This window comes from Mustela putorius, unplaced genomic scaffold (assembly GCF_011764305.1).
Source record: "Mustela putorius furo isolate JIRA1106 unplaced genomic scaffold, ASM1176430v1.1 tig00003869_pilon_pilon_pilon, whole genome shotgun sequence".
Taxonomy (NCBI): Eukaryota; Metazoa; Chordata; class Mammalia; order Carnivora; family Mustelidae; genus Mustela; species Mustela putorius.
This window is the reverse complement of record NW_025422021.1, coordinates 16255214-16267910: the sequence shown is the minus strand read 5'-3', so window position 1 is coordinate 16267910 and position 12697 is coordinate 16255214. Positions and strand designations below refer to the sequence as shown.

At 37.4% G+C, this 12697-nt stretch overlaps 1 pseudogene; it reads left to right on the top strand.

The window, feature by feature from the left end:
* Nucleotides 1–976: 976 nt before the first annotated feature.
* On the top strand, nucleotides 977–2087 carry LOC123388001 (annotated as a pseudogene).
* Nucleotides 2088–12697: the final 10610 nt, after the last annotated feature.

The window sequence follows — 12697 nt, the reverse complement described above, 5'->3', positions numbered from 1 at the left end:
TTTTAACCTCTGTATTTCCTGGCTGCATGGGAACTATTTATGACAGTCAGTGACCTTTGTGTGGAATGTTACTAAAACACAGTTTTACGTCAGGCATATATGAGACTACTTTCTATATATTTTGGTTTGGATTAAGAATTGCCTCATAGCCCCAGGCACGATTCTTATGCATGTTATAAATTTTCCTACCTGTCAATGCTATACAACAAGCTGAGGTATTGCTAGCACTATTTCAACACCCAAGAGCTTCCTTCCAATGCTTTCTGAAAGATCTCACCTTTTCTTTTTTTTATGATGATAGAGGAAATTGAGGAATTTTAAAAAGTGAGTTGGTAGAACATACTAACGGTAGTTTCAGAATACTATCCTTCCATTTATGAGTTCTGTGCTTCAAATGACATTGGCTGTAGAAGTCTAACAAAAAAAACAATAAATATACCTAGTTATTTCAGCATTAGTGTGTCTTTAAACTTGAACATCAAGGCAATCCAGTGAGGCTGGTCAACTTTACACTTACAGTTTTATTAGTGGGAATTCATAATCCCCATATCTAAAGGAAAATTTGGAAAATAATTTCATAACTTTTAGTTTCTTCATCAATAAGACAGTGATAAATTGATATGATAGTCTATAGAGTTGGAAGGTTTGAATTACGAATAAGTAACAATTATACGTACAAAAAAGTCTGTCACAGATGGGAACTGTAAAATGTTAAATCTGAGAAAGAACCATCTCTTACATTTATTGGAAAACAGAGACTTCTAAATACAATTGTCAGTGGGCCTGGGTGGCCACCTGGGTGGGTGACCTGGGTGGGTGACCTGGGTGACCAGGTCATTAGCCACCTGCCTTTGGCTCAGGTGATGATCCCAGGGATCAAGTCCACATTCACCCCCCGCTCAGTGGGAAGCCTGCTTTTCCCTCTCCCTATACCCTTCCCAACCCATTCGTGCTTTCTCTCTCTATCTCTCACTCTCAAATAAATAAATAAAATCTTTTAAAAAATAGGGTTGTCAGATTTAGTAAACAAAAATACAGGATGTCCAGGGGCAGAACTCCCCCCGGGGAAGGGGTTCGGGATCTTCAGCCTGGGTCGTGCTCCATGCCTGCACTTGTCCCCTGCAGGGATGCTGCCTCTGTGGTGCCCTGTGTCCTGCAGGCTGGGTTTGGCTGAGGCTGGACTGGGTGCCAGATGCATCCCGCCACCCCAACCATGCGTGCAGACCTCTGGACCACTCCAGGTACACGTGGGCCTGGTGCAGTTGCGATGCTCTGCACAGCCCAGGAGGATAAAACTTTGGTTGAATCCCTGAATGATGAAATTAAAGAGGAAAAGAAGATACAGAACATTAAGTCCCTTCCCAAGATGTCTGGAGGTTGGTAGCTGGAAATGAATGGAACAGAAGCCAAATGATTGAGGAAAGTTGCTAGAGAAAAGATCACTGCCACTTTCAACATTCATAATAGCATCCTGCCAACATTTGATGGGGAGGAGGAGCCCAGAAGATGAGGTTGGGCAAAAAGAGGACAAGAGTGACATTTTCTCCCTCGGAGAAATGAGCTTTCAGTCCATTGGCAAGTCTTTGTGAAAGGACATTGAACACCAATTCCATGACCTGGGCCTTATATGACCACCTGGTGGATTTCTTGGCAGATCGAGGGGCAGATAACACTTTTGTAGTTGAATTAGTGGATCTCTGCACAGCCCTGGAGCACCAGGAATACATTACTTTTCTCATAGATCTCAAAAGTTTTGTCAAGAGTCAGAACAGCAGACAAAGACACTGAACATCTTAAATTCAAGGCAGACCTTGCCCAGGGAACCGTCCTACTCTGAAGCCAGTCCCAACCATGCTTTGAGATGGTTTTCAGCCTAACATCCTGGGAAATAATCCAAGCTTAAACAATTTGCATTGTCCTCTTACTTACGCTTCATTTATTTCTTCTCTACAAATCTGTTATTCCTAGATGTTTGTATAACGTAATGATGGACAATAAAATTGGTTTATGTCCTCAAAAAAACCAACCAACCAAACAAACAAACAAAAATCAGGATGCCAAGTTAAATTTGAGTTTCAGTGAATAATTATTTCAGTGAATAATTTTTGGCCTAAGTATATCCCATGCAATATTTAATTATGCAAAATAGTTATTTATTGTTTATCTGAAAATCAACTTGAACTGGCACCCTGTATTTTATCTGGTAATCCTACCCTAAAGGTATCATAATTCTTTTCAAAACACATATAGTTAACTAAATGCTGAGGCAGGAACAAAATCTGAACAATTAAGGAGTTACAGACACTCCTACAAAGGATTGTTGTGTAGTAGCTTATTTTATTATTTTATTTATTTTTTTTTTTTGACAGAGAGCAAGAGAGCACAAGCAAGGGGAGTGCTAGAAGGAAAGGAAGAAGTAGGCTTCCTGCTGAGCGAGGAGCTCCATGCTAGGCTCAATCCCTGGTCTCTCAGGGACCACAACAGTTGCCAAACAGATGCTTAACTAACAGTCACCCAGGCACCCCTATAGTAGCATGTTTTAGAAAAGAAAATAACTATATTTCATAACCATAATTTCATAAGAAACTGGAAACAATGTAACTGTTTAAAAAGGAAAGCTTTGAATCTATTGATTCTAGTTACCAAACTCTGAGTTTTTTTTTTATCAGAATTTAAAAAAAGGGCTTACATTTACAAATCAGAGTTTCTTTTTAAATTTTTGCTAAAACGTAAGAAACTCAATTGGTCACCCCTGTTAACCAGAGCTGAATAGTAGCTATTCCTCAAAGCATGTTTCTGGATACTTCTAGTCAGTAACTCAAGTCATTTTTAAGTAGAATCTTAGCTAAGAAAAAGTAAAAATTAGATTTAGTATCATTTCACGGCCCAATTCAGACCTAAACTCGGTGTTTTGGATTATAACTTATTTTATAATATATTTTTATTACCACAGGTTACCTCTATTCATTTTTGTCAGTAACTTAAATCCAAGACTTCAGCACTAACACATTCAGTTAAAGACAGGGTACATAACTTAGGGGGCTTCCTCGAAACTGAGGCCAGGGGGTCTTGAGTTGGCCTTGTTTTGTGAGGTCCCTGTGGCCCAAAGATCTTGAGCGTCTTCATTTCTCCTTGAGAAAATTTATCCTTTTCATACAAATTCCTAATTTAATCATTTTATATAAGTTTTCAAAATTGTCGACATAAAGTTGATAATACCCTATTTGTTCAATCTATAAAATAAAAAAGTTGTAATTATTGATGCGTTTGGAATGTTTGTGAGGTCTGGAACTGATGCTGGGAAAGAATTCTATTAAAGCACAGGGACAGGACCTATGGGCAGAAAGAGCTCTTATCCAAGGATGGTGAGGAGCAACCAATTACATACTTTGGGGTCTGGGGAAGTAAAAAGATAAGGGAAAAAGTAAAAAAGATTAGGGAAGTTCCAAAAAGGATTTTTTCTGCTAAAGAAGACTCAAAGGACAGTGGAGGGCAGACCCAATATTTAAAATGTAATTTCAGGGGCGCCTGGGTGGCTCAGTGGTTAAGCATCTGCCTTAGGCTCAGGTCATGTTCTGCTGAGATCCAGCCCCATGTCGGGCCCCCTGCTCACAGGGAGCCTGCCTCTCCCACTCCAACCCCACTCATGCTCTATCTCTATCTCTCTCAAATAAATAAATAAAATCTTTTTTTTTTTTAAAGATTTTATTTATTCATTTGACAGAGAGAGATCACAAGCAGGCAGAGAGGCAGGCAGAAAGAGAGAGAGAAGGAAGCAGGCTCCCTGCTGAGCAGAGAGCAAGATGCGGGGCTCGATCCCAGGACCCTGAGATCATGACCTGAGCCGAAGGCAGTGGCTTAACCCACTGAGCCACCCAGGTGCCCCTAAAATCTTTTTTTAAAAACTAATAAAAACACTGAGGAAAACGTGTGCCAGCCTGTTCACCTGGAAGCAGGAAATTACTTTATTTCATTACAGTGGTCAGGAAAGACATTATAGCATCTTCACTAAGATAAAAGATGAAAGATCAACAAATAGTTTTTTAATAGCAATTTAACTCCACTATAAGGCCCACAGTGTTGCCTCTAAGGAAATATAGTAGTATTGCCTTGGAAATCATCTCTACGTGGTTCCAATTGTAATGAAGTCCTGAAGATATCATTTTTACCCCTATATGCTTAATAGTATATATTTCCTTGGCTTATAGGAGACCTCCATAGGGGCGAAGGCACTAATTGCTTTTTACGCTGCTCTCTCTCCAGCACTTTGAACAGTACCTGGAGAGAACCAGTGGGCCTGTCCCCTGGCTCACACTGAGGAACCACTGTCTTCTATAGCAGAAAGAGCCCAAGCAGAAAGAAACTACAGGAACACCATTGCTCGAAGCAAACCAAGCTGGACTCTCCTCTAAGTTTCTTTCGTTGCTTAAGTCCCATGTATTCTCCTCCAACTACTAAGTAGGAGATGGTACGGGGGTAACCCACTAATAATGGTAATAGGTTTCCTTCCAGGTAAAAAAAATTTTTTAATGTAAATTTTCTTGCAGACCATAGGTTTTGAGTATTTGTTAAATGAATGAATAAATGGGAATGAGTGTGATTTTCTATGGTATATAATGATTTTAGGGTTTTCTGTATATAGTATTGTGTCAAGTGCAAATAGTATAAAATTTACTTCTTCCTTAAAAATTTAGATACCTTTTATTTCCTTTTCTTGTCTAATTACTATGGCTGGGATTCCTAGTACTATGTTGAGTAAAGGTGGTGAGAGTGGACATTTTTGTCTTGTTCCTGGTTTTAGAGGAAAAACTCTCAGTTTTTTTTTACCTTTGAGTATGGCATTAGCTATGCGTTTTTCATATACGGCTTTTATTATATTAAGGTATATTCCCTCTAAAACTACTTTGTTGAGAATTTTATATCAATGAATTTTATCCCATGAATGGATATTGTACTTTGTCAACTGCTTTTTCTGTGTCTATTGAGATTATCATATTTTTTCCTTTCTCTTGTTAAAGTAATATATCACGTTGATTGATTTGTAATAAATTCCACTTGCTTGTGTTGAATGATTTTTTTTTTAATGTATTGTTGGATTCCGTTTGCTAATATTTTGTTGAGGGTTTTTGCATCTGTCTTCATCAGCAATATTGGCCTACAATTTTCTTTTTTCATAGTATCCTTACCTGGTTTTGGTATGAGGATGCCGACCTCAAATACTGAATTTCTTTCTTTCTTTTTTTTTTTTTTAAGATTTTATGTTTCATTTGACAGAGATCACAGTAGGCAGAAAGGCAGGAGAGAGAGAGCAGGAAGCAGGCTCCCTGCTGAGCAGAGAGCCTGATGCCTAGGGTTCAATAACTGGACCCTGAGATCATGACCTGAGCTGAAGGCAGAAGCTTAAACCACTGAGCCACCCAGGTGCCCTTAACTCTTCTTTAATTGTTTGATAGAATTCCCCTGTGAAGCGATTTGGTCCTCAGCTTCTGTTTGTTGTGAAATTTTTTTTTTTAAGATTTTATTTATTTATTTGACTAACATAGATCACAAGTAAGCAGAGAGGCAGGCAGAGAGAGAAGGAAGCAGGCTCCCCACTGAGCAGAGAGCCCGAGGTGGGGCTGGATCCCAGAACCCTGGGATCATGACCGGAGCCCAAGGCTGAGGCTTTAACCCACTGAGCCACCCAGTGAATTTCTTGATTACTGATTCAATTTAAATGCTAGAAATCAGTCTGTTCAATTTTTCTATTTCTTCCTGATTCAGTTTTAGGAGGTTATATGCTTCTGCGAATTTACCCATTCTTCTAGATTGTCTGACTTGTTGACATATACTTTTTCATAATATTCTCTTATGATTATTTGTGTTTCTGTAGTGTTGGTTGTTATTTCCCCTTCTTCATTTCTGATTTTATTTATTTGAGTCCTCTCTCTTTTTTCTTTGTGAGTCTGGTTATAGGTTTGTCAATTTTATTGATCTTTACAAAGAACCAGCTCTTGTTTCATTGCTGTATTATTGTTTTGTTTTTATGTTTGTTTTGTTTTTGTCTTTATTTCATTTATCTGCTCTAATCTCTTATTTCCTTCTTTCTGCTGGCTTTCAGCTTTGTTTGTTTTTCTTTTTCTGGTACCTTTAGGTGTAAAGTTAGATTGTTTGCAGTTTTGGGTCTGTTTTTGTTTTTGTTTTTTGCTTCTTGAGATAGGACTATATTGCCATAATTTTCCCTCTTACTTTTGCTGCATTCTAAGGATTTTGAACCATTCTATTTTCATTTTCATTTGTTTCCATGTATTTTTTAATTTCCTTTCTTATTTCTTGGTTGGTCCATCTATTGTTTAATAGCATGTTATTTAACCTCCATGTATTTATGTTCTTTCCATATTTTCTTATGCTTCATTTCTAATTTCATACCATTGGGATCAGAAAGAGGTATGATATGATTTGTCTTTTTGAATGTATTGACACTTGATTTGTGCCCTAACATGTGATCTCTTTGGGAGAATGTTCCATGGGCCCTCAAAAAGAATATGTATTTTGCTATTTTTTTTTTAAGATTTTATTTATTTGTCAGAGATAGAGAGATAGAGAAAGTACAAGCATGGGACTCAACAGGCAGAGGGAGAAGCAGGCTTCCTGCTGAGCAAGGAGCCTGATGTGGGTGGGACTTGATTCCAGGACCCTGGGATCATGACCTGAGCCAAAGGCAGCTGCTTAACCAACTGAGCCACACAGATGTTCCTTTTTTTTGAATGGGATATTCTGAATATATTTGTTAGATCCATCTGGTCCAATGTGTCATTCAAAGCCACTGTTTTCTTGTTGATCTTCTGTCTGGATGATCTATCCATTGATGTAAGCAGGGTATTAAAGTCCTCTACTATTATTGTACTACTGCCAATTTCTCCCTTTATGCTTGTTGATAATTGCTTTATGTATTTAGGTGCTCCCAGGTTGGGTACATAAATATTTATAATTGTTGTAACTTCTTATTGGATTATTCCCTTTATGATTATATTGTATCCTTCTTTGTCTCTTGTTACAGTTTTTACTTTAAAGTCTGTATTGGGGATGCCTGGATGGCTCAGTTGGTTAAGCGTCTGTCTTCAACACAAGTCATGATCCCAGGGTCCTTGGACTCCTTGCTCAATAGGGAGCCTGCTTCTCCTCTGCCTGCCGCTCCCCCTGCTTGAGCTCTCTTTCTCTCTCTCAGACAGATAAACAAATAAAATAAAATATTTTTTTAAAAAGTAAGTCTATTTGGTCTGATACAAGTATTCCTGTACAATTTGATTCTTTGAGGGACATGTATATATACACAAAAGATTTATATATACAAAGGAAGATATACACACACACACACAGTGTATATATATAGATAGATAGATAGATATCTATCTATCTATCTATCTATATATCTATATATCTTTTTTGTGTATATACGAAAAAGTTCTCCTTTTCATAATAATCTGTAACCTCATTCGTGATTTAGGAGGAAAAAAAGAATCAACTATATGGTCTCCCCATAAATATTTTCACACTGCTCTAAAAACAAGTAAGTTCCCAGATGCTGGAAAATTTTAGACATCTGTAATAAAGATACTGCATTTGACATAATGCACCAACGCATTTTTACAGTTAGTTATCCTCAGATCCTCTTGATGCAGCAGCTTGTGTTTTGAACACATGCCTGATAGGCCCAGATCTTACAGTTTCTTCCACTGAGTAGAAAAACACAGCACCTGCCATTAATGCTAAATCAACAGGTAAGTGTTCCTTGAAGAAAAAGGCTATGACTAAATTGAAGTGCTAGCAGAGGAAAGGGAAGTAGAAACCAGTTTTTTAGCCTAGGGGAGTGAGTAAGGAAAACTAATAGCAGCCAAGGACGAAGGTCAGATCTGTGTGTCCTCATCTTCCCACTTCAAAGGTGGAAATTCCAGAAGTAGCATGTATTAGAAACACTCAGATAAGTACAAGATAACCTGAGAACAGTAAAGATGTGGCCCATATCCTGAGGCCTCTAGTAAGAGCCAGCTTGGTGACATACCAACATGGTACAATGGTGAAAAGGATGGAGAGATGAGTGAGCTCAATACAGTGCTCCTGCCCTCATGCATATTCCTTAGCCAGAAGCTTTTAGAAGATGTTAAGGAAGCTAGGAGCAAATATAGGCTGACTCCGGGTCAGGACAAAAAGCATTAGTGTATGAGAATGACTCAACTGTAGTAAGCATCAGTGGCATCATAGTGGTAACAAGTCCAGGGATCCTCCAGGCCCAGCAAGATCCAGAAGATAGCACATGTGGATCTCTGGTGCCACTATCCCTTTCCTCCATGAATTCATATTAAGTCCCCTGTATGCCCAGAGGCCACATTATAGAGATAGGAATCTGAAGAACTGAACATGTACATGAAGGAGACTGAATCATTTAAAAGTGATACAGGGAGCAGTAAGATTACTTCGTCAACCCCCTACCATATCACTCACAGGAGTAGCTCATGAGGATAAGGATGATTCGGCCAAAACTTCAATTAAGCACACAGAGGCATCAAACGTTAACGTGCTTATTTTTGACAGAGCAGAGAGAGGGATGATCAACCATGGCTTGACTGAGTCTTGAGAGGGAAAAGAGAGTGAGGAAGCTGGTACCATATCCTCTGATTCTGCGCAACTGTTTCCACCCTCACCCTCTTTTTCTAAGTGTCCTCTTTCAACTGGACAGTTTGGCTGACTGTGGATGGGGAGTGTTGTAGCTGAGAACAGAGATGGTTATCTTTGATGTCTTTGATCATAGAAGTTTTTTTTAGCTAAGAAACACTCCAGCAGCTGCCTGCTCTTTACCAAAAAACCAAACCACAAAACCAAAATGCCGCTTTTCATCAAGTGTATGAATCATTTTTTCCTTTTTATTCTAAACTCCTTCTTAAAAAAAAAAATAAAAATAAGAAATAAACTAGTTCTAAAGTTAGTTATTGTTCTCTTGTATTGCCTTTCTTCCATTTATTTATTTATTTATTTATTTATTTTTAACATGGTACCTATAAGAACTTGACTGGAGCCAAAAAAAAGGGGGGGTGGGGGAGATGCATTATATATATATTTGTATATACAAAATATATATGTATAATTCTAATTAACTAGGTAAAAAAAATAAGTAAAGAAATAGATGATCTGTACAACACAGTAAACCATTAAAACCTAATTAACATTTATAGCCAAATATATCCTAAAACTGCATGATATGTTCACCAGTATAGACTATACATAGAGCTATGTAAAAAACTCAGTATATTTAAGAGAACTAAAATCAGGGGCGCCTGGGTGGCTCAGTGGGTTAAAGCCTCTGCCTTTGGCTTAGGTCATGATCCCAGAGTCCTGGGATTGAGCCCTACATCAGGCTCTCTGCTTAGCAGGGAGCCTGCCCCCCCCCCACCTCTCTGCCTGCCTCTCTGCCTATCTGTGATCTCTGTCTGTCAAATAAATGGATAAAATCTTAAAAAAAAAAAAAGAGAGAGAGAGAGAGAGAACTAAAATTATATAGGGTATATTCTCCAACTGAAATGGAATGAAACTAGAAATTAGTAACAAGATATTTAGAGAAAATCTTAAATACTTTAAAATTAACACATTTCTAAATAGTTCATGGGTGAAAAGAGGAATCACAAGGGCAATTAGGAAATATTTCAGACCTTTATGTTAATGAAAGTACATCATATGAGAAATTATTTGCAGCTAATGCAGTGCTCACAGGAAATTAACATTGTTACTAACAGCTGGATAACTGAGGGTGACTTGTTTTGATTCAAAGGTTAGCTGGCTTCTCTAATTTAGAGAAAATGCAGGTAGAAATGTAAGTAAATCTTGAAAATATGTGTGTAAGGAGGGATTTTTAAAGTAAATGCTAGGATTTTAAAGTAAATGTGTTGTAACAATAATTTAAGATAAATTCTCTTCAGTTTTTTTTTTTTAAGATTTTATTTATTTATTTGACAGAGAGAGATCACAAACAGGCAGAGAGGCAGGCAGAGAGAGAGAAGGAAGCAGGCTCCCTGCTGAGCAGAGAGCCTGATGTGGGGCTCGATCCCAGGACCCTGAGATCATGACATGAGCCAAAGGCAGCGGCCCAACCACTGAGCCACCCAGGCGCCCCGATTCTCTTCAGTTTTTAAGTATCTCTGAAATTTTCCTGTAAATCAGTTAAAAAAAAATGTGATATCATACTCCATGGTTTGTTTTTTGTGAGCATTTAACAGAATAACATCTAACGCATAAAACAACAGCAAACATACAGCACACAAAAGAGAAAATCTTATCTATTTACACAGCGCCTAGCTTATTGTTGTTGTTTGGTAAATACATCTTCATATAGCTAGTACTCTTTACACACTAAGTTCACAGCACAACTCAAAACACTGTATTTTGCACTATTATACAGAGAGACACAAAATGGAAATTCATTGGTTTAGACCCTGTATTGAATTAAATGGAGAGGTAGATAGATTTTTCTGGGTTTAATAATTAGTAAATACCAGTGATTTTTATAAATATACAAAACTTTCAGGGCTTTTAGGGTGTCTAAAGTATTTTCCTTTGTGACTTCTAGTATTTGAGTTCATAGATTATTAGTGGATAAGTATCACTTTTTAAGAAAGAGGTGAATTGGACTTGTGCACAGAGCTTTTAATGTAACTTCATTAGCTAAATTACAATTAGGATGTCCTTTTTCAATATTTAATATTTATATTATACCCCTCCTATAAGCCAGATCAAAATTGTACCTCCATCTGATAGCCTTCCTTAAAAAATCCACTCACCCTCCCCAAATATATGAGCTCTTGCCTTCTTGTTAGCTGCATGATCTCTTAGTTTATTATGTCTGGTTTTGTCTTTATTTGTTCTTCCATTATTCTTTTTTGATATATAATTATATATATATATATATATATATATATATATATCCTCAATATCAGGCACCCAACACACCTACCTATCGGAGTAATTTCTACATAGTAGGTGTTAACAATAGTTGGGAGCGAGTGACAAATATAATCCTATCAATTACTAGCATATACCAATTTGTCTCATAAGAAAAGGACCCAAGAAATGGAGATGACAGACTTTCTACAGTTTATTCTTATCAACCCTAAGGAAAGGTTGAGTTTTGTGGCTGTAGTGTTCCATTAGAGCAGCTGCCCCCAGACCCCTGGATACTAGCTTGAGAAGTGCTAGAGTTTGCCTAATGTATGATATAAAGCAGGGCTTAACAATTGCAAGCTAAGAATGGTTTGTACATTTTATCAAGATTGAAAACTAGCAAAAGTAACATGAGATGTGAAAATTATGTAAAATTAAAAATTTAGTGTTGATAAAAATGTTGTTTTGGAACACAGCGACACTCATGTGTTTGCATATTTTCTGTGGCTGTGTTCATGGGACAACAGAATCAAATAGCTGCTATGATAGAAACTGTATGACTTGAAAGCCTAAAAAATGTCCAATATCTGTCCCTTTACAGAAAAGTTGGCCAATCCCTGATATAGTGAATTATCACATCAATATGAAATATCAAATTTTCTCTTTTAATGTTTATATTGTGTAAATCTGGAAAAAAATCTCATAGGTACAATGGTTTAGAATATACTTTTCTGGGAGACACAGTGATCAAATCCAATGCCACGCTTGCTTTTACTAGGCTACAAATTCTACATCACATGGACCACTTTGCTTCATGATCTCTAATCTCTAACTTCACAGTGAATTCTTGAGAACAGTCATAAAAATATGGGGTAAAAATCTGGAGGTGGATTTGTAGAATTTTCTCAGCATTGTTTGAGTAATAATTTACTAATGACTGTCCTACTGAGAAGAATGAGTAGCATCATGTTTGAAAACAAAGATGACACCTTTTTTGCGGAACCTCTTATCTTGTGGGCTCTCAATAAATATGGGCGTTTTGAACATTTTAAGAGGCCTAAAAAATAATACAGCAGTATTTGTTCTATTCGAATGTAGGGCATGTTGTGCTCTGTGGATGAACTGGAGGGGTAATACAATTGTGAATTTAAAACGAGAGACACAAAAAGGAAAAGAAGAGAACAAAGGACTACCAAATAGGAGTTCTGAGGGGCATCAGTTCTTTCTTTGAACAAAGAAGCTCTTCCAGAACAGATGTTATTATTACCTGGATGGTTTTTCAAAAGGAAATAATGATTTGGTGTGACAGAATAATAAGAACTCAAAGAAAAAGAAAACGAAGTGTAGCCTTTAACTGCTTTTTCTCTTTTAACATCTTTAGTGGGGGTTGCAGAAGAGGCTGGAGTTCAAACAAGCATCTTCTGTATGTTTGAGAGAAGTTTAAGAATAATATGAAACATGTAAATATCTCCCATATTAGCATTTTTAAAAAAAGATTTTATTTGACAGAAAGAGATCACAAGTAGACAGAGAGGCAGGCAGAGGGAGAGGGAAAAGCAGGCTCCCCGCTGAACAGAGAGCCCGATGTGGGACTCGATCCCAGGACTCTGGGATCATGACCTGAGCTGAAGGCAGACACTTAACCACTGAGCCACCCAGGCATCCCTCCCATATTAACATTTTTTAATGACTCCAAGTAATCTGAAAAAGTCATTTGTAGATACTAAATATTGCATCTGAAATCATGAAGTAGTAATTTATTTATAACACTCAGAATATTTCTGTGTGG